Source organism: Chinchilla lanigera, unplaced genomic scaffold (assembly GCF_000276665.1).
Source record: "Chinchilla lanigera isolate Chin_1 unplaced genomic scaffold, ChiLan1.0 scaffold00046, whole genome shotgun sequence".
Classification (NCBI taxonomy): domain Eukaryota; kingdom Metazoa; phylum Chordata; class Mammalia; order Rodentia; family Chinchillidae; genus Chinchilla; species Chinchilla lanigera.
The window spans coordinates 18,313,705-18,336,575 of NW_004955447.1; the positions used below are offsets into that span (position 1 = coordinate 18,313,705).

The 22,871-nt window shown below is 40.0% G+C and overlaps 2 long non-coding RNA genes across 3 annotated transcripts; one reads left to right on the top strand and one right to left on the bottom strand.

The window, feature by feature from the left end:
- The first annotated feature begins 230 nt into the window (after nt 1–230).
- Nucleotides 231–4,422, top strand: LOC106149491. The gene is made up of 6 exons (XR_001235718.1): nt 231–381; nt 1,289–1,408; nt 2,412–2,543; nt 2,968–3,034; nt 3,137–3,323; nt 4,332–4,422. It is a non-coding gene; the product is annotated as an uncharacterized LOC106149491 (long non-coding RNA).
- Nucleotides 4,423–10,161: 5,739 nt separating this feature from the next.
- LOC106149475 lies at nt 10,162–13,612 on the bottom strand. Of its 2 annotated transcripts, none has more exons than XR_001235702.1 (3): nt 13,428–13,612; nt 11,225–11,304; nt 10,162–10,250 (listed from the first exon to the last, which is right to left on the bottom strand). It is a non-coding gene; the product is annotated as an uncharacterized LOC106149475 (long non-coding RNA). The 2 variants fall into 2 exon arrangements; XR_001235703.1 differs by having other exon boundaries at nt 10,206–10,283.
- Between the last annotated feature and the right edge of the window lie 9,259 nt (nt 13,613–22,871).

A 22,871-nucleotide genomic window follows, 5' to 3' on the forward strand; every position in this document is an offset into this window, starting at 1 on the left:
ATTTCCCCAATGACTAATGGTATTGGGCATTTTCATGTGCTCATTACCTGTTTTGTAAATCTTTGCAGAAATAGCTATTCAAACCTTCAGTCCGTTTTTAAATTGACTCTGTTGTTGATGTTTGTGATGGTTAATCCTCATTGTCAACTGACTGGAGACACCTAGGAGATTAGTAAAGCACAACTTCTGGGTGTGTCTGTGGAGGTGTTTCCAGAGAAGGCTGGCATGAGGATCAGTGAGCTATGGGCAGAACTGCCCTGACTATAGGTGGCACCATGCAAACAGGAAGGGATCTGGGTGAAACAAATGCAGAAGGATGAAGCCCAATAGCACAGCTTGTCTGGCTCTTTCTTGTTCTCTCTGCTTTCTGGCAAACGTGAGGTGAGCAATTTTCCTCCACCACACCCTTCTTCCATGGTGTTTCTGCCCTGGAACCAGCCAGCTATGGACTGAAACCTCTGAAACTAGGGCCAAAATAAACCTTCCCTCCTTGAGCTGTTTTTTGTCACGGCAACAGAAAGCTAACGTGATGTTATTTTTACTGGGATGATATATTCTTTATCACCCTGACTTGTAAGTACGTTTTCCACTCTGTAAGTTATCTTTCCATTTTCTTGATGTTCTTTAAAGTCCAAAACATTTTCAAATTTTTATAAAGTCCATTTTATTTATTTTTTCTTTTGTTGTTTGTGCTTTTGATATATGTAAGAAGTCATAGGCTAGTCCTAGATCACAAGTGTTTACACCTATTTTTTAAGGGTTTTATCATTTTTCACTCTTAAATTTAGGTCTGTGATCCACTCTGCATTAATTTTTGCCTATGTTACAAGATAAGGGTCCAATGTCATTCTTTTATAAGTAGATACTCATTTTCTTCCATCTGTTTTGAAATCTCTGCTATTGAATTGGCCTATTTAATACATTTATGTTTCATAAAATTGCTGGTAAGGTAGGACTCTCATCTATAATTTTGCTATTTGTTTTTATATGTTATATGCTTTCTTAATTCCCCTATTTTTCCATTATTACCTTCTGTGAGGGTAAATAGATATTTTCTATTGTACTATATTAATTCCTTTGTTTATTCTACTCTATATTTTTAGGGGTTTTTTTTCTTAGTGATTGCTAGGGACGTTAAAATTAACATCTTCTTTTACATTAAATGTTTGTATGAATTTATTCTTACTGCATTCTGTGAAAGTATTAGTCTTTGACAGACTTGGAAAGTGAGAGGGGGAAACCCATCCATTCAGCCCCGTTTGCAAAATGTCACTCTGGGGCATTATAGGTGCATTCGGAAGCCCAAGAAGTCGTCACGGACCAGAGCTGACAGCCTCTCTCTCAGCAGGGTTGCATCCATTAATGCAATGCTTTGGTGGCATGTGAGTCCTCAGGTAAGAAGTCTCAGGTGAGTGACTCATTCTTATTATGTCACTCGAGTCTTTATTTTTACTTCAAATAAGAGAAAGCAAGTCCTTTCAAGCTCTGTGTGGGCTTTGTACACATCTTCTTCTAAATTTTTTTTTTATTTTGGAGAGGAAAAAATAAACATAACAATGACATCGAGTTCCAAAACAGGTTAGTAGGACAGTTACAATAGTTGATACCTTGTGTATTGTTGTCTTCCTAGTAGTTATTCAGAGTAGAAAATATAGGCATGATATCTTGTCTGTACAATATTAGCACAAAACTCTCTTTTTAATGAACTAAGAGAAACTAGCTGTATAAATTAACATCTTAAAACAAACTTCTTTGGTTTACACAAACTTAACTTCACTGGAATATAAAAACTTTGCTCTAGTGTAGCTCCATTGCCCTCCGCCTTTGTCATATTATCATCATAGAATTTATAATTTATGATTTATAAAACATTGACATGGTTTCATGCTTATTGCTTTATACAGTTGTCTTTTAAATCACATGGTAGAAAAGAGTCTGAGCATAGCTCTATAAAGTTTCCTATACTATTTATACCATCCTTTATAATTTCCTATCAATATTTACTGTAGTTAATTTTACTAAGGCTCTTTATTTCTGCATATATCCTAGGTAACTATCTGTAGTATCCTTTTATTTCAGTCTAAATATTTTCCTTTAGTATTTTTTGTAGGGAAGGTCTGGCAAAAGTGAATTGTCTAAATATTTGGTTATTTGAGAATGTCTTAAATTCTCCTTTAAAAAATGGACTTCCACGTTTAGAACAGTTTCAGATTTACCGAAAAGTTAAAAAGATTAGTTCAGAGAGTTCCATGTGCCCCAAACATAGTTTCTCTAATAAAAGACAACAGTCAGTGTCTTACATGAGTATAGTCCATTTGGCATAACTAATAAACCAGTAATGCTGTGTTACTAACTGCAGTGCAGTTTTTTCAGATTTCCTTAGTTTTTACCTAGTGTCCATTTTGTTCCAGGGTACCGCAGTGTGTTTAATTGTCACGTCTCCGAGGCTTGTCTCAGCTGGGACTTTGGATCTGGCAGCTTCGGCTCAGCTCTGCTTGGTGCCAACCCTCGTTGTTTTTGATGACCTTGACAGATTTTTTAAAGTATTGGCTGAGTATTTTGCATTTTCCTTCCATTGGAATTTGATATTTTTTCACAATTAGACAGAGGGTTTGGGTTTTGGAGAGAAAGACCCCCGGAGTAAAGTGCCATTTTCCCCACATCATGTCTAGGAGACATACGACCAACTTGACTTATCACTTTATATTGACTCTGTCCCCTGGCTGATTTGTTGTTTTCAGGTTTCCCCTCTGTGAAATCCCCCTAGCTTCCACTCTGTGTTCTTTGGGAGGCAGTCCTGTGAACAGTCTCCCTCTCTAAGGACAAAATATCCACATGTGTTATCTAGAATTCTTCTGCAAAGGAAATTTGTCTCTCCACTTATTTTTTAATTATTTCTGTAGATCAATATAGACTCATGAGTATGTTATCTTATACATCCAAATATTTCTTTATTTTGCAACTCAGATTGTTCCTATTAAAGCAACACAAGCTCTCCCAGCCAGCTCCTGTGTCTCTGAAACACCCTAGCAATGTAAGTATGTTTTTTGTATTTGCGAGGGTGTTTTGGTTGCTTTTTTGCACCTCCTTGCTTGCTGCCACTGCATATGTTCCTGTTGTATCTTCCCTGCTCCAGTCCTAGAAAGAGCCATTTCTCCAAATAACACTGTTCCCTCCCAAGATCAGAAGCCAAGGTCTCTCCCTGGACACTACGTGTGCCCATGCGTCCTGTGACTCTGTTGTTTCTGGGCCCCTCTCAGCTAAGAGGACAAGGAGACACATGGTGTATTCTACTTCTTGTACTTACGTGTATTTACATGAAAGTAAGTGCGTTCATAGTGCGGTATAATAATGCTTGGATCATTCTGGTTTCCACCTGCTTGTAAGTAAATTCTCACTCCAACAGTGAGAAGCCTGGCCCCCACCACCCACCACATACTTACTTAATTGTTCACTTTTTATACCTCTTTGGAGACGAATTTCGCCAATCAGAATAGAACGCTCATGTACATTCTTCTATCGCTTTTGTCACCACCTTTTCATACCTTCCCTGAAGTTGTTTCATATATCTGTAACACAGTTAGATCCTCTTGTCAAAGTCAGCATTTCTTCCTTGTGTCACATGACCTCTAAATTGTTTGTTAAATTGCATACATTATGGTAGATTCTTTCTGTGAAAAAGTTTATGAATTCCGACAAGTGCATAACACCATATATCTCCCTGTCTTGGTTACTTTTCTCTCGTTGCTGGGACAAAAATACCTGATGCCCAAAAGTAAGGAAGGAAAGGTTTATTTCGCTTACAGTTTGTGGAGGTTTTAGTCCATACTTGGCAGGTTACAAGGCAGAGTGGCACATGGCAGAGGGCGACAGCTCATGGCAGCGGAACACAGCCAAAGCAACAAGCACACACAAGGGCGGAATGGCCCCAAGCACCCTCTTCCTCTCCCTTACATATGCAAACTTCCAACCCAGGGCGGGTGTAGCTCTCACACCCATAACCAATCAAACTCTAAAAGCCTGCTGCATGAGGCTTTGGGGGGACACACAGACAAACCATAACACTCCTTTATGGTGTACAGAATAGTTTTGTTGACCTAAAAATCCCCCAGGCTTCTTTCCTTCAGCACTTCCTCTCCCCCTAAAGTCCTGGAATCCACTGATCTATTTACTGTCTATAGTATCACTTTTCCAGAATGTAATACATACTTGGAATTATATAATATATAACTTTATCGGATTGAATTTTTCACCTGGAAGTATACATTTCAGCTTCATCTTTGTCTTTGCATAGCTTCTAATTCATTTCCTTTTTATAATTTTTCTCTTAGGCTTCATTGATGGAGATTGACCTGCTTTTGATCACAGCTCCAACACTTGTCAGCTATGTGACCTGGGGCTATACCTCAGCTCCCAGTATGAGTTCCCACTTCATTAGACTTCTGTGAAGGTTCTCTAGTAAAATATACTCAAGAACCTGTATTAGATGCTCAATAAATGTTTATTTCTGTTTTCAATTTGCCTGAAATGAATTGGTACTTGTAACAGGTCTAACACCCATTAACATTCAGCCTAGACAGATGACTTAAACTCTCCTTATCTATTTCAGCTATGAAAACAGCATGGTTTACTTACCTCTCCAGTCTATTCTAGCACTCTGTTTCTTTTGTCTGTTTCTTTGCTTTTGTGAAAGTATACTTTTCTTTTTTATAGGTACATGTTAGATATACATAATGATAACATTCATCAGAGGGAATTTGTAAGTGTACATGCTATATCTTGCTTCTTCATTTTCCATTCCCCTCCCCTCCTTTCAACCCCCTCCTCCCTTCCTTACAAAAGCTTTGTTTCCATTTTTCCTTTTATTCTCTTTTCTTGTCCTTTACTTCCTCCCCCCTCCTTTGTTCCCCTTCTCATTTAAACATTTTCTTTCCATTTCCCAATATCTACTATATATTTTGATCTTTATTTTCCCTTTTGGTTTCTCAACTCAGAGAAATAATTCAGTATTTAAACATATGTGTCCAATTTATTTCACTCAAGAATATGGTCTCAAAGTGCATCCATTTAGCTAGAAATGTCTCAAGCTTATCCTTCTTTATGGCAGACTAGTACTCCATTGTATTAAAAAAAAAAACCCACATCTTCTTTTACCCATTCATGGGTTGATGGGTATTTGGACTATTTCCAAGATTTGGCTATTACAAACTGTGCCACTATAAACTGGGTGTGCATATATCACTGGTATGATGTTTTTAATTCTTTCAGGAAGATACCAAGAAGGAGGATAGCTGGGTTGAATGGAACCTCTAGCTTTTGTTTTTTAATGAATAACCACACTGATCTCCTCAGCGGTTGCCAGTCTGCACTCCCACCAACAGTGGAGAAAAGTTCCTTTTTCCCCACAGACTCTCCAGCATTTGTTATTGGTTGATTTCTTAATAATAGCCAGTTTTTCTGCACTGAGATGAACTCTCAGAGTTTTAAAAATTTGCACCTCTCAAGTGACCAGTGATGTTGAACATTTTTTTCATATGTTTATTTGCCATTTCTACTTCTTCATCTGAGAAGTATCTATTCGTTGGATTGGGTCTTAAAATTTGGGTCTGATCTTTTTGAGTTCTTTAGGTATTCTAAATAGTACTCTTTTGTATGAGGAGCAGCTGGCAAAAATTTTTTTCAGCATTATGTATTGTCTCTATCTGCTGGTGGTTTCTTTTGGTATGAAAAAAGCTTTTTAATAAGATGAGATCTCAATTGTCGACTTTTTGAGATATTTTCTGTGCTGCCAGGGTTTTGTTCATAAAGTCTTTGCTACATCAGTGTCTTCAAGAGTTCTTCTATCTATTCTGTCTTCCAGCAGATTTATTTTTTTCAATATTTGGATCTTTGATCTACTTTGATTTTAGTTCGGTGCATGGTGAAAGACACAGGTCTAGTTTTAATCTTCAGCATGCGAAAAGCCAGTTTATCCAGCATCGTTTATTAAAGACCCTATCTTTCTTCCAGTGAAGATGTATGGTTCCTTTGTCAAAGGTAAGATGGCTGAGTGTGTTTGGAGTTGTTTCTGCATCTTCTAATCTGTTCCATGATCCTTGGGTCTGTTTTGTTTTTATCACAGTAGCTTTGTAGTATAATTTCAAGTCAGGGATTAGGCCATACCCTGCTTTTCCTTTGTTGCCCAGAATTGCTTCTACTATTCTAAGTCTCTTCTGGTTCCAAAGGAATTTTAGTATTGTTTTCTCTAATTCTGTGAGATATGCCATTGGAAATTTGATTAGGATTGCATTAAATCTGTATAACAGTTTTGGAAGTATGGTCATTTTCACTATGTTAGTTCTTCCTATCCAAGATCAAGGGCTATCTTTCTATTTTTTGATATCCTCTTCAATCTCCTTTTTCAGAGTACTTTAGTTTTCATTGTAAAGGTCTTTTACTTCCTTCATTAGATTGACTTCACTTTTGAGGAGATGCTAGTGTGAAAGTTGTCTTCTCCCTAATTTCTCTCTCAGTGAGTTTGTTGTTTGTGTATAAGAATGTTATTGATTTTTGAGTGTTGACTATGTATCCAGCAATGCTACTGAATTTGGTTATTAAATCTAGAAATCTTTTGGTGGAGTTTTTGCAATGTTCTATGCAGAGTCACGTCATCTGCAAATAATGATAATTTAACTTCTTCTTTCCTATCCTTATTCCTTTTAGTTCTCTCTCTTGTCTAATTGCTCTGGCTAATGATGATTTTAGCCTCAGGAGAGAAAATGTAAAAGGAGTTAGGGGAAAATATGGAGACATAGAAGAATAGGAAGAGATTAGAAGGAAGGAAGATTACACAAACTTTGGGAAGCTGGTGAAAATGACAGAAGGGAAAGAGAAGGAAGAAGTAAAAACAAGAAAGAACAACAAGAGAAAACTAGAAATAATGTTCACACTAATATAAAAACAAGAAAAAACAATCAAGAGAAAAAAAAAACAAAAAATAAGAAAAGAATAAAAGAGGAAAAGAAGTAAAAGTAACGTCCACTTCAGAGTGTGTCTCAGCTGTCATTGGAAGACAGAATGGGCAGACAGAGCCCAGATCTGTGTTGATGAATCCGAGCTAGCCAGCTATAGATTTACAGTGGGATAGTGGATAACCCAAACAAGCCTGAACTTTTAGTTCCACTGAAGTTCAAGCTGGTTCTTGCTGTACGGCCAGACCCAGTTTGTTCAGCCAGCAAAACTCCATGTGCCTCCTGATGCCTTGAACTTGGCTCCTTGACCTATTGCAGACTTGAACTCAGGTCTGTCTCACCTTGACTTTAAGAGCAGCTAGATGGAGCCGGCCTGCAGCTTCTCTGAGTTCAGAGCTCAGTTGGCCTCTCTCCAAAATGGCTACTGGCCACCCGCCCTGTCCTAGAACACCTGAACCCAAATAACTCCCCAGCCACTGCAGTCCGCTGTGTCCGCTGCTCTGTTCCACTGGCGCATTTCTCTGTGGAGGCCTCAGGGGCGCCAGTATCACTGTGCAAGTTCAAGCCACCCCTCCCACACAGTGAGCCAGGGCTCAGGGAGAATGTACCACTTGCCACCTCCTTCTCTTGTGCTGAGATCCCTCTCTTTGCTCTCCCCGTGGGCTTCAGTTCTCAGTCCAGATCCTCGCTGGTTCCCAGGGACCCACTTTCTTCCTTCTCTTCCTCACATGGCCATATTCCAGTGTGTAGACACCAAATCTCAGAGAGGCCGTTTCTCTGCTGTTCACCGTTCTGCCATCTTCGTGGAAATCCTCTCTAGCATTCTGCTTCTATAAAAACCTTTGCAAACAAGGAAGTAATACTATATCTATGCATTTTCAAACCCACTAGAGCATGACCCACTGACAGGCACAAAACATTTACAAATTACTTTTTGTCATTTTTGCAATCAGGAATTTGTCTAAGTAGAATATTGGTATATTTTGATGGCACTAAATTATTCAGTGCTAACAGCTTTTCAATTTTTAAGTCTCCTTTTTTCATGAATATGAACTGATTGCCTCTATTTTTTCAAGATTGGTAAAGGTGCCTTAAAATTAAAAAATAAAAGTTCAAATGTGTGAGCATAATAAAATTGTGGATTGAGAATAATAATATAAGTAGTTACCTCAAGAAATAAAATACATTTAGTATATTTGAATATTTTTTACTCAAGAATTAGAAACATATTTAGTCCCAATCAAAAATACAGTAAAACAAAAGTACTAAGCCTCTTTTTCAGTTCAGTTGGAATAGAAATCTTTCCTTGGAGAAAGTTTTTGGGTAATTACATTTCTAACTCACATGATCCCTAAGATTTATTCACATTAAGTGAAGAAATACATGCAACCACAGTATGTCTCTCTTCACTCTGAAATCCATTCTAAAACACACAACATTACTTTGCCAGTGATGACTCATATGACCTAGTTATCTTCTGGCATGACTGCGTGTAGAGCAACTCTTCATCCATTTCTCTAATGTCTACTTGAAAAGCTATGTTTCATGGTAATAAATCCCCTTTTCTCAAGCAGCTCAAATGTTGGACAAAGTGAGGATGAAATGATACAAAATTTATATCTGAAAGGGTACAGTGAATTCTTCCAAAGTTTTGGTAGCTTTGCTTTCAACTGTGGAGGACCACCTGGACAGGACAAAAGAAGAGTGATCATCTCCATCTTGGCTAACCTGGCCCTATTTCTTTGTATTGGTATGTGCACAGCTGGCTAGGACAGTTCTTCATCCCTTCAATTGGCTTTAAGCAATGCAAATGGGTCTGGCCAAGGCACCCACGTGTAGTCATTAAAGCGATGTGACAGGTCAGTGAAGCACTACCTACAGCTCCCAAATAACACCTGTGAGCTAGGCTGCATGTAGCCACGCTAAAGGCTGAGGCCTGAGACCAAGCCTTGAGATAAGAGGCTATGAGTTCTCAGGGCATAAAAACTTACACATCAGAACTGAAACACCAACCCCAAAATATTAGATATAGCCTCTAATAATGTTATGTAGGCTACTCTTTCTGGGTCTCTCTCTCCCTCCCCACCTCCATCTCTCTCTCTAGCTCTCTCTCTCCATACTGGAGGGGTGATTTCAGGTCTCTCACCTAGGCCAGCTCGGCACTCACATACTTCCTGCCATTCTCACAGTCACTCATCCCTGAGCCACTCCCCACTTCACAAATTAGTAAAACCTGAGTTTGGCCCTGGATCGAGGGGTTTGTTCCCATTAACCATCGGACTAGCTGGACTTAGGACCCCTTGGCTCCCCACAACTACAAGTATGCCTTCATGTCTTTATTCTTGCCATGTGTTGCACTGGAAGTGGTAGGTTGCAATTAACTTATTAGAATTCCAGTAATTCCATGGAATTGCAAATGTGGATTTTTGTGGGCCCCAACGAGATGCAGAAGGGCTTTCAATATTTGATCACAGAAATAGTATATTTTATGATTGAAAATATTTAAAACTAAAAATAAGAACAGAGTTTCCATAATCTGATCATGTAGATAGTGCCATTTTTAATAGGCTGCTGTCTTTATTTTCTGGAGAGAGGCAGAGACAGAAAGACAGAGACAGAGACAGAGACAGAGACAGAGACAGAGACACAGAGACAGAAACAAAGAGAGAAACAGAGGTAGACACAGAGAGAGACTGCCCTGAAAGAAAGCTGTTTCTAAAATTTCAGTGTACACTGAGATTCTGTGAGAAGGAACAAAAGGAAGAAGGATCTCAGACTAGGCAAATAATCCTGGGGAGGACAGCCACTAGATATTCACCTTAAAATGCAAATACAGTAACTGCTTCTAATGCTGACCCTATTTTCCCTGTTATGGCTTGAATCTGACATGTCTCCAAATGTTCATTGACACATCTCTGAAGGCCCATTGACGTGTTTCCAAAGGTCCATTGACGTGTCTCCAAAGGTCCATTGATGTGTCTCCCAAAGGTCCATTGACGTGTCTCCAAAGGTTCATTGACATGTCTCCAAAGGTCCATTGATGTGTCTCCAAAGGTCCATTGATGTGTCTCCCAAAGGTTCATTGTGTCTCCCAAAGGTTCATTGACACATCTCCAAAGGTTCATTGACACGTCTCCAAAGGTTCATTGACGTGTCTCCAAAGGTCCATTGACCTGTCTCCAAAGGTTCATTGTACTGAAGGTGGGTTGCTGATGGGCTTGGGGAAAGTGATCGAATCATGAGAGCTCTAACTTCTTCATCAAGCACATTAATCCATCAATGAGATCATAACGTGATGCACTGTTGGAAGGTGATGGAAATGGGTGATTGAGCCTAGTTGAAGGGAGGGCATCATAAGGGCGTGACCTTAGGAACTATACCTGATCCCTGCCCCCTCCCCACCTCTCTCTTTCCTGCTCCTGCTTCTATGAAGTGAGCAGCTTTCTTCTGCTGTGTCTTCCCACCGTGATGTTTCTACCTTGCCACAGGCCTACAAGCAATGGAGCCAGCCAACCATGGACTGAAACTTCTGAAACCACAAGCCAAAGTAAATATTTCCTCCCATAATTTGTTTACATCGGGTATTTGGTCACAGTGATGAAAAGCTAACATATCCCCTTGTCCCACCTCTTAAATTCACCTTCGGTCACGCTGGACTAATTCCTAGTTCACTGATACCTCCTATCTCAAAGCTTCCTTTTTCTGCTTTTGTCTCAAGGCTTTCTCTAGTACCTCAGAGAAGCTATGGAAGCAGGGATAAAGGATGGACCCTGTAGTAGCATGGGTTCCTTCTCAGCAAAGCTGACATAACTACTGCCACTGTCAGCTCTCTGACTTATAATAACCAAGGCTTATGGTGAGCTCTCATGAGTTCTACCTCCTGCGGAAACCAACCCAACACTTGATGTCAAATTTGACTACAACAAACCTCTTCCACTTGGGCAGAGGTAGTGACTCAAATTTACTAGAATTCATACTTATTTTGTTTTTGTTTTTGTTTTTTTGGTTTTTGTCCGGTACCGGGAACCGAACTCACGATCTTGCACTTGCCAGGCAGGCACTTTTTGCCCCTGAGCTAAATCCCCAGCCCCTCATACTTATTTTGAATGTAGATTTCCCCTCCTTCTTTCTGATAATTACCAATACAGAATCCTGCATAACACCCCTTTAATCAATGGACACATACATGGCTCCTGCCACACAATACACCAGGCGCAATTTTGATTGCCCTCTGAAACAGTATCTCAAATGGTTCCATCTGGGAAACAACGTACAGTGGATTTCCGGTGCTGTCTTCCCAAATGCAGTCTATATGTTGGGCAAGTGGCCATTCATGATGCTGTGTCTCCAGGAGCTAAAAAACATATACTAGGAACAAAGAGGCAGTAGAAGTACCAGCACCTCCCCCACCCCCATCACCTGCTTTGGGGATCTACCCTTCCATTCTTGCAATTTGAGATTCTGCAGGATCGTGAGCCCCAGCAGAAAGTGGGGGCTGCTTTCACCAAGAGATAAGAGTTTCACTCAACCTACATTTACAACCACCCAACTGTCCTTTTGTGATCGCATCCAGTAAGCCAGGAGGCAGAAAAGGGGTTACTTTCCTGGTGGGAGGAGCAAACCAAAAGAAAGTGGGTGAATTCACCACAGTGGAGGTGGCAGCAGGGGCAGAAGTGATCATGGAGTAGGTCTTGGTTCCCTGTCCAGTGATTACTGAGAGCAGCCACTGCCGTATTCACAGCCTGACAAGGTCAAGGTAGCCAAGGCTGACACTGGAGTGATAGAGCTAGAAACCAAGGAATGCTGGCAACCACTAGAAGCTTAAAGAAGCAAAGAAGATTTTCCCCCATAGACTTCCAAAGGGGCACAAGTCTGCCACACCTTGATTTCAGACCTAGACCTCCAGAACCGTGACCTAGTGAATTTCTGTTGTTTTAAGTCACCTAATTTGTAGTAATTTGTTGCAGCAGCCATAGGAAAATAGTAGGGAAGTATATCTAATGCCATTGGATTTTTCCACTTTATATGAGAAGGTGGAGATCCAGAGTTTTTTACATGTGAAATCTCTTAATGCTTAAATGTTGGCTAACAATTTTTAAAAGTTTGAAATACTAAGCTGGCTGAACAATACCAGTTCTGGCCAAACAATACTATTTTTCTGCTAAATATTCACAAAGCCTTTCCCATCCGTAATGACTCGGTCAAGTTCAAGTTTAACACACATCAAAAAATTAGCTTTTTATTCTCTATAAGACTTGTTCTTGAAATGGGCCTAATTGCTTTCTGGGCTTACTGGTAAGAAGAAAAAAAATATATTCCACATCCATCACTGTTTAACATTAAAAGTGAGAAACATCTTAGATCATCCGTGTGACAAACTTGTAAATATAAACACACTGGTTAGTTTTTTTGAACTTTATGTGCTACATTTGGGCTATCTGGGCATTCACCCTCATTAAAGTTGGATCAACAAACACTGTCTTGAAAGGCAATGGCCCCACCAGAAGAAATCAGTGGTGAGCCCATCTCCGCCTCCTCTTGGTATTCCCAGGAAGTTTTGAATAACTGCGGTGAGATTCATGCCTCTAAGTAGTTTTAATTTTCCATTGTCTCTGTAGCACTTATTAGACTGCTACATCTTTTTGCCTAGATTTCAAAGTATTTTGTAAGAGGAAATAACAGCTACGCTTTCCCATATTTGGGCCAGGATTGGCCACCGGCAGGAGACCTAGGCTTCAATCCCAGTTTGCCACTAAACAGCTGCGTGACCTTGGCCAACTCTCTTCACCTCTCTAGGCCTCAATTTCCTGTAGTTGATCTTTGAATTTCCTTTCAGCTCTAAAAATTATTTTGACAGGGTAATTTAATTATGCAATAAAATCCCATATCTAGTTCATCTTTCTTCAGGGTTACCCAGGGGTAGGGAAGGCAGGACACATGCTTTCATTTATTCACCAGGCAGTCGTTAAGCTTCTCCATGTACCAGACAAGCTGCCAAAAGCTGGGGACACAAACCTGAAAAGAAGACATATGCTGCCTCAAAGATGCTGCAGTCCTTTGGGGGGCGGGGAAGAACTTTAAGTAGATCAACAGTTATGATACAGATAACATTGGAGAGATGAATGGAGTTCAGGGGAACCCAGGAAAGACTATTCAATTCATATGGGAAGAGTTAGGGGAGGGACCCTCGAGAAGGGCATACCTACAGTGAGTTTGTAGAACAAGCAGGGACTGTGAAAGCAAAGAGAGAAGCAAAGGCCTTGGAAAAACATAAAGGAATAAACTTGCCTGGAAAGTGCATCGGAGTCGGAATGCCCAGCAATCACTCAGCTAAGTGAGTGCGAGGCAGCACCGCACTGCTTTCCTGCGATCATGGGGCACGCTTCCTCACTTTGTCTTGGTGCAGCTGGATCTGCCACCCAGCCCCTTCCCTTCCCTTCCCTTCCCTTCCCTTCTCTTCCCCAGTTCTCTCTGCACCTGAGCCAATGTTTGGGTAGCGCAGTGATGAAGGGCAAACACACGGTCGGGTCAGAAGCAGTGAGGACTGACGGGTTCTAACTGGTCCTCCAGGGCTCCAGCATGCTCTTGCTGTCTTCCACTCTCTTGCTTCTTACCTTCCTGCCTACCTTCCCTGTGAACATCAAGTTCTTGCATCAGACACAGGGACATCTCACTTACAAATATGGAGTATATATTTCTGCCTCTGACTAAACCCTGAGTCAGTGCCAGGGGAGTTACAAATCCTCCCCAGGACATGCAGTGTTTTTAGGTTACAGTAATTTCCACCCAGCTTTTTTTTTTTTTTTTTTTTTTTTATTTTGTGAATCAAACTCAGGACCTTGTACTTTCCAAGCAGGCGCTTGTGCCGCTGAGCAATAGCCCCAGCCCTCCACCCAGATTTTTGTCAAGAACCCATTTTACACATTTCTCTGCCAAGAGAAATAAAAATACTAGAGCCCAGCCATCCCTAAGCAATTTCTCAAATATTCCCAAGCCAAGAACTTGTATTAAATATTCTATGTCTCATTCCAAGTTGAAACAGTGAACTATTCTAGCATTAATCATTTTGTTTTTTAACATCACTATATAATAAAAAGTCACTGACTAGCTGTGTGATCTTCGTGACTCCATTTCTTTTTCTGTATTACAGAGCCATAAAAAAGCTATTATGATGAAGAAAAAACATGCAACAGTGGCATGTATGCAATATTTGGAGCATGATAATCGTTCAGTTAAAAAGGAGAGAAAAGCAGAGCCTTTGCTGAAGGAGAAACTCAGTTATCTAGAAGAGAACCTGGACTCTGAGGATTAGATGCAGATAGCTAAGCCTGAGCTCAGGAACCTTCCAAGTTTGCTCCAGAGTCTTAGCTAGATAAACCTTGAAAGCCCTTTTATTTTAAGAAGTACAGTAAGAACAGTGGCCTCCAAACCAGAGAAGGACTCTTCAGCCTGTTGGTCATTGTGCTTGAGAGGTAGAAGCATCTCCTTTTAGGGGCTGCAGGATGAACGTAAGAACTTCAGGATATTGAAAAAGAAAGTAATATTTTGTCTACTTAAAAATTAATTATATTTACAGTTTTAAATGGGAACCATTGTTTGCGGTACAAAGTAAATAAAAAAAATATAATTTTTCCTCCCCAGCTCCCTGCATCCAGCCTCCCTTTCCTCTACTCCCTACTTCTTCTGTATTCATTCAGAAATATCCTACACATATACAAACATAAACAGGCACATGCACATACAGAATATGAACAGCTATATGTATCCACCAGTAGAGTACAAGTCAAATACACATACGCTTATATACAACTGCGTGTGTATTTCATATGCATAAATTTTATCCTAATATAACATATTTTGCATATTCTTCTCTATCTTCCCTTCAGACTTTACAACGTCCCTTGGAATTTCTCCATTTCAGGTACAAATATGCCTGCCTTATTTTTTTTTATAATTGTGTGACAATCAATTGTCTAGATGTACAAAAGTTATGATAATTGTTGGCCTACACATTTATATTGTTGTCAGTCCCCTCTTTTTAAATAGTGCTGCAGTGAACATCCATGTGTACATATCATTTCATGTACATGTAACTGTATCTTAGGATAAATTCCTAGAAAAAGAAATGGTTGACTCAAAGGTATACTAACTATTTATAGGTATTATAAATTTAATTTTGTTGGAAATATATCAATTTATAAACTCACTGTTGCTTCCCTCCACAAACAGTACAGCATGTTTTCAAAAGTATATCTTTATCAATCTGATTATTGAGAGATAGATCTTATTTCTGTTGTGATTGGCATTAATCTTGTCATGAGAGAAGATCTTTTCATTTGTTGTTATCTGAAAAAATTTTCTGTAACTTATCTTCTAATATGTTTGCCTAAGTTACATACATGTTCCACTGGTTGGTTGGTCTTCTTGTACCCAGCTATAAGCACAGTTTTTATGTTTAAAAAATGACTTGAATTGAAAATACAGTTTGTCTCTGGCATTCTCATGTTGTTTATAAGGGTTTTGACATGTAGATTAAAACTCCCAAATAATATACATTGAACATAATCTTGCTTGGATCTAATCTAAGCTTGGAATCACAAAGAGACATATTTCTCTCAAAATACATATATCTTAGGAAAAGGTAGGAGAGTTTTATAAATAACTATGGTAGAAGTATTTTAAAATATCCAATTTGAGACCAAAAAAGGCTTAGTAAGCATATTTCTGTTTCAAATTTCAGTATTTAGGGTACCTTGCTAAATATTGGATCAGAAAAAAATATTAATTTGTGATAATAAAATTCTTTTGGTGCATGAAAACAGAAAAGCCACAAACTGCAAGGCACACTGATACCCTGGTGTGATTACCACATGTTGTACACATGTGCCGAGTTATTGTAATGTACCACCTAAAGATGTACATATATTATGTCTCAGAAAAATAAGGAGACACACTACTAACACACAGGAAGACAACCTCAAAACCAAAGTCACATCTCTAAACCTGGAGTAATTCTTAACATCTCATGAAGTTCTTAGAGAAGTTTATCTAGTTAGCAAAAAGGAAAAGCGTGTCCAGAAGCCCTGGCATTTGGCCCCTTGTAGCATTCCTGACTTCACGAAGTCATCTCAGCAAGTTTTGTCTCCTGAGATGGGAGGAAAATGGAGTCACCCTCTTCTCCACTTGCACAAAGTGCTGTCCAGGGGGCTGGGGATTTAGCTCAGCGGCAAAGCACCTGCCTGGCAAGTGCAAGGTCGTGAGTTCGGTTCCCGGTACCGGAGAAAAACCAAAAAAAAAAACAAAAAAACAAAGTGCTGTCCAGGAGCCAAAACCGAGGGAACAATACAGGCATCTGGGCAAAACAGGAAAGGCACCCAGAGCCTACAGACTCCAGTGGACAAGAAACAAACCCAGCAGGTGGCCAGAAAAGAAAACCTCTATCACCCTTGGACCAGGCTGGCTGTTACCCTGGGGAGGCAGCCGTCCTTCAGCAAGTGCTCTGCCTGCCCCGCCCCTCCCTGAGGAAGAGGAAGCTCCCAGTGTAAGGAGTTCCAAGGATGGCTTCTTTTCCTGCCTGATACTGTGATAAGCACCCTGTGACTGGCTCAAGGACAACTTTGTTCCTCCACACTGACTTCCCTTGGAATCCCTTTCCCAGTTCTCCTGATTCTGGTTCTGGAGTTAGGCTTTCCATTTACGGTCTTCCATTTCAGTACCTGAAGGAGACATTTTCAGGAGATGCAAGGCAGTAGCAGGACGAAAAGAATCTGCTCTTCACTCTTCTCAGCCAACAGGAAGCCAGGAAGAGCAGTATGTTCATTTCATTGTTTCACTGTGGGTCAGTGTGTCTAAAACACCAGCCAGAAGAAAGGCTGTCAAAGTCAGCATCTCTGTGACTGAGACAGAGGAAACTTCCTAAAATCAGCAGAATTGTCCACACCATTAGTTCACATTTGCAGTCTTTTAACAGACATCATACCCCTCTTCTTTGTACCTACCCATTCATCTTGAAAGCACTTCAGAACAGCAAGCATCTGAGAAGTACTGGAACCTAAGGAAGTGATAAATTATGCAGACGCTGTTGATAATCTTGGTCTCTGAAAGCAGCTGCCTGCAGATATGCCAACAACTTGATTAAAACATATGGTCGTAGCTGTTAGAGCCAACAGAGAGCTTGGAGACCGATGAGGACAGACCATCTTGAGAACAGAGGCAAAGGAGCCAGAGGAAGCCAAGTGTCAGAGTCTGACTTATGCAGAGTCAGTCAGCTGCAAGAGGCAGAGCCAGGATCCTGCTCAAGGTCTCCTGACTCGAAGTCCAGTGGTGTTTCCATGACCCACATATCAAAGGACTCTGCACACCCAATGGTACTTGAAGCCATAAAAATCTGAATGTCTATAGGCAGAGTTGCTGTAAAAGTTTGTTATGTCTTCCCATGGGCCAGACTAGCAAAAGAAATGCTACGCGCGCGCGCGCACACACACACACACACACACACACCCCTTATCACCTACGCCTTTTCAGTCTAAAAGGTTAGACAACAAATCCCTAAGCCCTCGGGCTTCTAACAACTTGTGTGTGACCTTCTACAGCCAAAAGTGAGGGTGCTTTTACAATACCAAACCACACCATTTATATGTCTGGCTCAGTAAAACTCTTTCAATCAATCCAGAGAAGTTCATTCCACAAATATCTCCACCATAATTGCTCAGAGATGTTTTCAGATTTTGAGAATTAAAGATCACTTAACAAACACTTTTACTCTGTCTTTTGACTTTGATGGTTTTCAGAGAAAAAACTGGGGACTTTTTACTGAAAGGTTAGATTTAAAAGCTTTATTTTGGCTTGTGTCAGTTTTGGCCTTAGGAAGCAAAAGCTAACCTTACTTTCACCCTAGAATTGAATGTAGTGCCACATACTTCATCTTTTCTCAGAAATACCACCAGAATTATAAACTTTGAGTAAGCAACAGGGCTTGCTAGGAGAGGTCAAAGTGTAGAAAGAACACCAGCCCTTGAGTGGCAATCTGACAGATTATGGGCATGGCGTTCAGTGCTGGCTACTGGCTGGCTCTTTTAGGTATCATCAGTCTCCTTAACTCCTAGAAGAAAAAAAAAAAAAACAGGAACTCTGGCAATACTGAATGTGAGGTTTTCGTGTGTCACTCACAGCTGCTGTAGGCAACATAATGGAGTCACATCTTGTCAGTTTACCATGCCAGGGATCAATTCTTAGACGGCAAAGGTCACCTGCCACAAAGGAAGGGCACTGTAACCCAGGATAAGCCTTTTTCCTCTGCCTTCCACTAGGAGTATGGTGGGTTATAAAGGTTAGCAGATCAGGGACTGGAGCTCAGAGCCTGGGACAGTTTGGGGTCCGTGCTATCATACGCAGCCTTCATTCTCCAAACAACCCTGAGTGTCACAGGTTCTGCACCTAACCTTCAGCTGTGGCCCCTCCTCTCTAAGAGCAGCCCGCAAGGATCAGAACCTCAAGGCAGTGTCTCTTCTCTCCCCAGTATGCACCTGTGAGAGAACCTAGCCTTCAGTTCATGGCTGGGAAGAAAGGAAAAGCAAACACCATCTAAGGCCTATCATGATTGCTTGTTTCTCAAAATCTTAAACACTTAATTTGAATTTAGAATACATAAATTTCCCATTTAAATTAGACATATACAACATACATTGTATATTAAAGTATAAATGTTTCTCATTTTGCAGTGAGGTTATATCCTGATAAACCCATACAGGGTAAGTATCCTAAGTCAGAAATATGTTTGATACCAGCCATCACATTGTAACATAGTCTACCCTAAATATATTCAGAACACTTTGGGCAAAATCATATTGCACAAAGCCTTTTTCTTAACAAAATGATGAATGTTTTATGTAATTTTTTAAACACTGTACTGAAAGTGAAAAGAGAATGGTTTTATGGGTATTTGCTATTAATGTGCAATTAGTAGACATTAAAGTACCATTTCTATTGAATGAGTACTGCTTTCACACTACAGTAAGGTCAAAGAATCACAAATCAAACTACCTTAACTTGGGGATTCCGTGTGTATGTAATGTATATAGTATGTATACTATATGTGGTGGGGATATAATTATGTATGATATATATTGATGCCACTAAGGAAATTATATGTGCATAATTATATATCATGCAACATGCAATATACACACACATTTATAAGTATCTAAAATTACTAGTCACCAAATGTGCTTTCTTTCAGTGAGCTTGTTGTTTAGTGATCTATAAAATTTCTGACAGCAACCCATAATACACTCTTTGCTACTCATAATTTCATTTAGATCTTTGAAAATGAACAAAAGGCTAAATATATTTCCTCATTAGCTGAAGTATACAGAATTCTTGAATTTTTATGACCTTTTTATAGCCCTTTATAGTCACACACAGTATTTATACTGCATTTTCATTTTTACTGATGAATATTTTGTGATGTTTATGTCTGCAACTATAGAACAAATAGAACCATAGAATTATATGTAACCTACCTCATGTATGACCATGTTTCACTTAATATTTGTAATTTTCCTTTACTTCTAACACACTAAGAAAGGAAGAATATATAATTAGAAAGAATACTTCAAGAAAAAAAAATTTGTACCTAAGGGTTCATACCAATACTTCATAAGAGCTTAAAGGTAGAAACCACCAGAATGTATCAACTGATGAATGGGTAAGCAAACTGTGGTATGTCCACATAATAGAAATGTTACTCGTTCATATAAGAGAATGGTTATGTGGGTATTCACTACTAATGTACAATTACTATAGTTCTGATAAATGCCACAATATATGACGTTCTGATAAATGCCATAAGATAGATGAATCTTGAAAATGTTCCTCCGTGGAAGAAGCTAGATACTAAAGGTGGCATATTATATGATTCCATTCACAAGGAATATCCAGAATAGGCAAAGCCACAGACAGAAAGCAGATAAGTGGTTACCATGGACTTGGAGGAAGAAGGCCACTAAAGAGATTATGTAATGGGTATAGAAGTAAATCCTTTGGAGGTGATAAAATGTTCTGGAACTAGATAGAAGTGATGGTAGCAGAACACTGTAAATGTACTAACTGTCACTGAACTGCATACTTTTAGATGGTTAATTTTGTTATGTGAATCTTAGGTCCAAAGGATTTGCAAACCCCACCACACACGTGTACATGCCACGCACATTCACATTGTACGTGTGCGCGAGCATGAGCACCACAGCTGACCTACAGTTTCCTTAGTGGCAGCCCTTCTTCCTTCCCAGAACTTACTGCTCAGTTCTTCCTTCTTTCTCTAGCAGAGCCCTACTGAGTTCCCAGAGCCGAAGCAGCATTGTAACTGTTATGGTTTGTGTCTGGGTGTCCCCCCAAAGCCTCATGTGGCCATGGAGCAGGCTTTAGAGTTTGACTGATTATGGGTGTGAGAGCTACACCCGCCCTGGGGTGGATAGTTTACATATGTAAGGGAGAGGAAGAGGCTGCTTGCCACCATTCCTCCTTTTGCTCTTGTTGCTTTTGCTGTGTTCTGCTGCCATGAACTGTAGCCCTCTGCCATGTGCCACCCTGCCTTGTAACCTGCCAAGTATGGACTGAAACCTCTACAAACTGTAAGTGAAATAAACCTTTCCTTCCTTAACTTTGGATGTCAGGTATTTTGTCCCAGCAATGAGAGGAAAGTAACTAAGACAGTAACCACTGCATGATCTTTCCTCCCTGCCCAGGCTGAATTCCACTCTTCTTGAAGTCTGTGTTAAATAGACTATCAGGATCAACCTTGACGGACCACTTGAGACACTGTCCCGGGAGATCTGGGAACCCCGTGAAAGGGAACGGGAGTACAGGCTGCTTGACCCCTCTCCTTGAATTCATTCACTGAGGGGTATTTTTCCCCTCAGTAGCACAGATGGGCTGTGTCTGAAGACTATGTTGAACAGACCAGTTGCTTCTTCCAAAACAGACGTTGTGGGCTGGACCCTACTAATATTGCAGACATTTGCCACACTGCCATGTCTAAGCCTTGCACTTCAAGATGGAAGGGGCTCGACAACCTCCGACTGAGGTTTCCAGATTTTACACAAAGAGAAAGAGGAATAACTACAAGGGGACAGCTGAGCCCTAAACAGGAGACTCTCCCATCTTTTCTCTGGAAGCCCTGCACAAAGTGGCCCAACCTTGGGAGCCCATTGGAGATCCAAAAATCTTGAGAGAGGTGGTTCAGGCTAACAGGAAGCAACTGTCTACTTTGACAGTGTCCACTGCTGACACCAGCTTACTTTCCTCTGCACTGTTAATGATAAAAGTTCTAACCAGACAGGTCTGTGGAAACGCGGAATACAAAATGTTCCATTTGGCTTTGATCATGCATGTTTATCATGACAAGCAGCAGATGGCAGCAACCTTAACTGGTGACGTAGTGCATTATCAAATTAAATATCCTTCCCGCAAAAGCCTACCTGCTGGGGAGGAAAATGTGAAAAGACTGAGCCAAAGAAATGAACCCAGCAAAGACATGCAAAAAAAGTTTCAGTTTACATGTTATGATGAACCTGATTCCATTTGTTACCCAAATTCCATAGGCTCTTGGTTTACACCCTTTAACATCCACATGAATGTCTGGAACACTCATTCTGTGGACCGTACAAAGGCTCTCTGCAGTCCACCGGGGATATCCTGGGAGGGAACAGGGCTACTCATTTCTGGACTAGTGCCAGCTACAGCTTTCTTCTTTTTTTTTTTTTTTTCGGTTTTTGGTTTTTCTCCGGTACCGGGAACCGAACTCACGACCTTCTGCTTGCCAGGCAGGCGCTTTTGCCGCTGAGCTAAATCCCCAGCCCCCTACAGCTTTCTTCTTGACCATCACCTTTAGCTCTGCAGATCCCTTTCTCCCTGGCACCTTAAACATGCTGAACGCTTCCTATTCCTAGCCCAGGGCTCTGGTGTGGTCCATGTTTTGACTACAATTTGAGGAAAAAGAAACAGGAATTACAGTACAGCACTGTAACAGTCAACAAATAAAACTGCACATTAGACATCTTAGTCATTTTCTTGGATAGGACTTTTTTTTCCTCTTCTAGTCATGCTCTCAGTCTTGCAGCTTCTAATCAGTTTCTTAGATTACTATACCAATCTGAGACCTTTCTCTCACTTCTAGCCCCCAGCCTCAAACCTTCTAAATAGTGTTAACTTTGGTGTATAGATTTATTACTTAGCTACATGCACACACACAAGCAGACATTCACATACAGACACTCGCACCCACACTCACACACTAAACTACCTATGGGTGTAACTTGCACACCCACTACTTCCATTTATTGTGTTCAATCGATCAAAGGCTCACCTGCGCTGAGGTAGAACCTCTTGACATCAGAAAACCCTCACCGAAATTTCCATGTGCCAGGACATCATCAAGATCATATCATATTATATGCTATATAAAATACATATAGTTGTATATATTAAATGATATATGATCTATCACAATATTTATCATTTACTATAGATTGTAGTAAGTTTTTAATTATACAGTTGAGACACCTTAAATACCTTTATATTATTCATAGAATCAACGCTGCCATCCTTCTCTAGAACTTATCCCAAATTGACACTGTGCACTTTATCTTTTTTTATATTTTCTTTTTTTATTTTAAAGAGAAAAAATAAAACAAAATTTCAAAACAAGATATTAGGAGGGTAAAAGTGGTTAATCACTGTGCATTGTTATCTTTAACTTAGTTACTCAGAGCACAAGATATAGGCATTTAATTATCCAAATAATATTAGAACAAACCTTTCTTTTCAATGAACTAGGAGAAATTTGTAGTATAACTATCTTAACTATCTTGTGTGTGTATATGTATGGGTTCTTTTTTTTTTTTTTTTTTTTTTTTTTTTTTT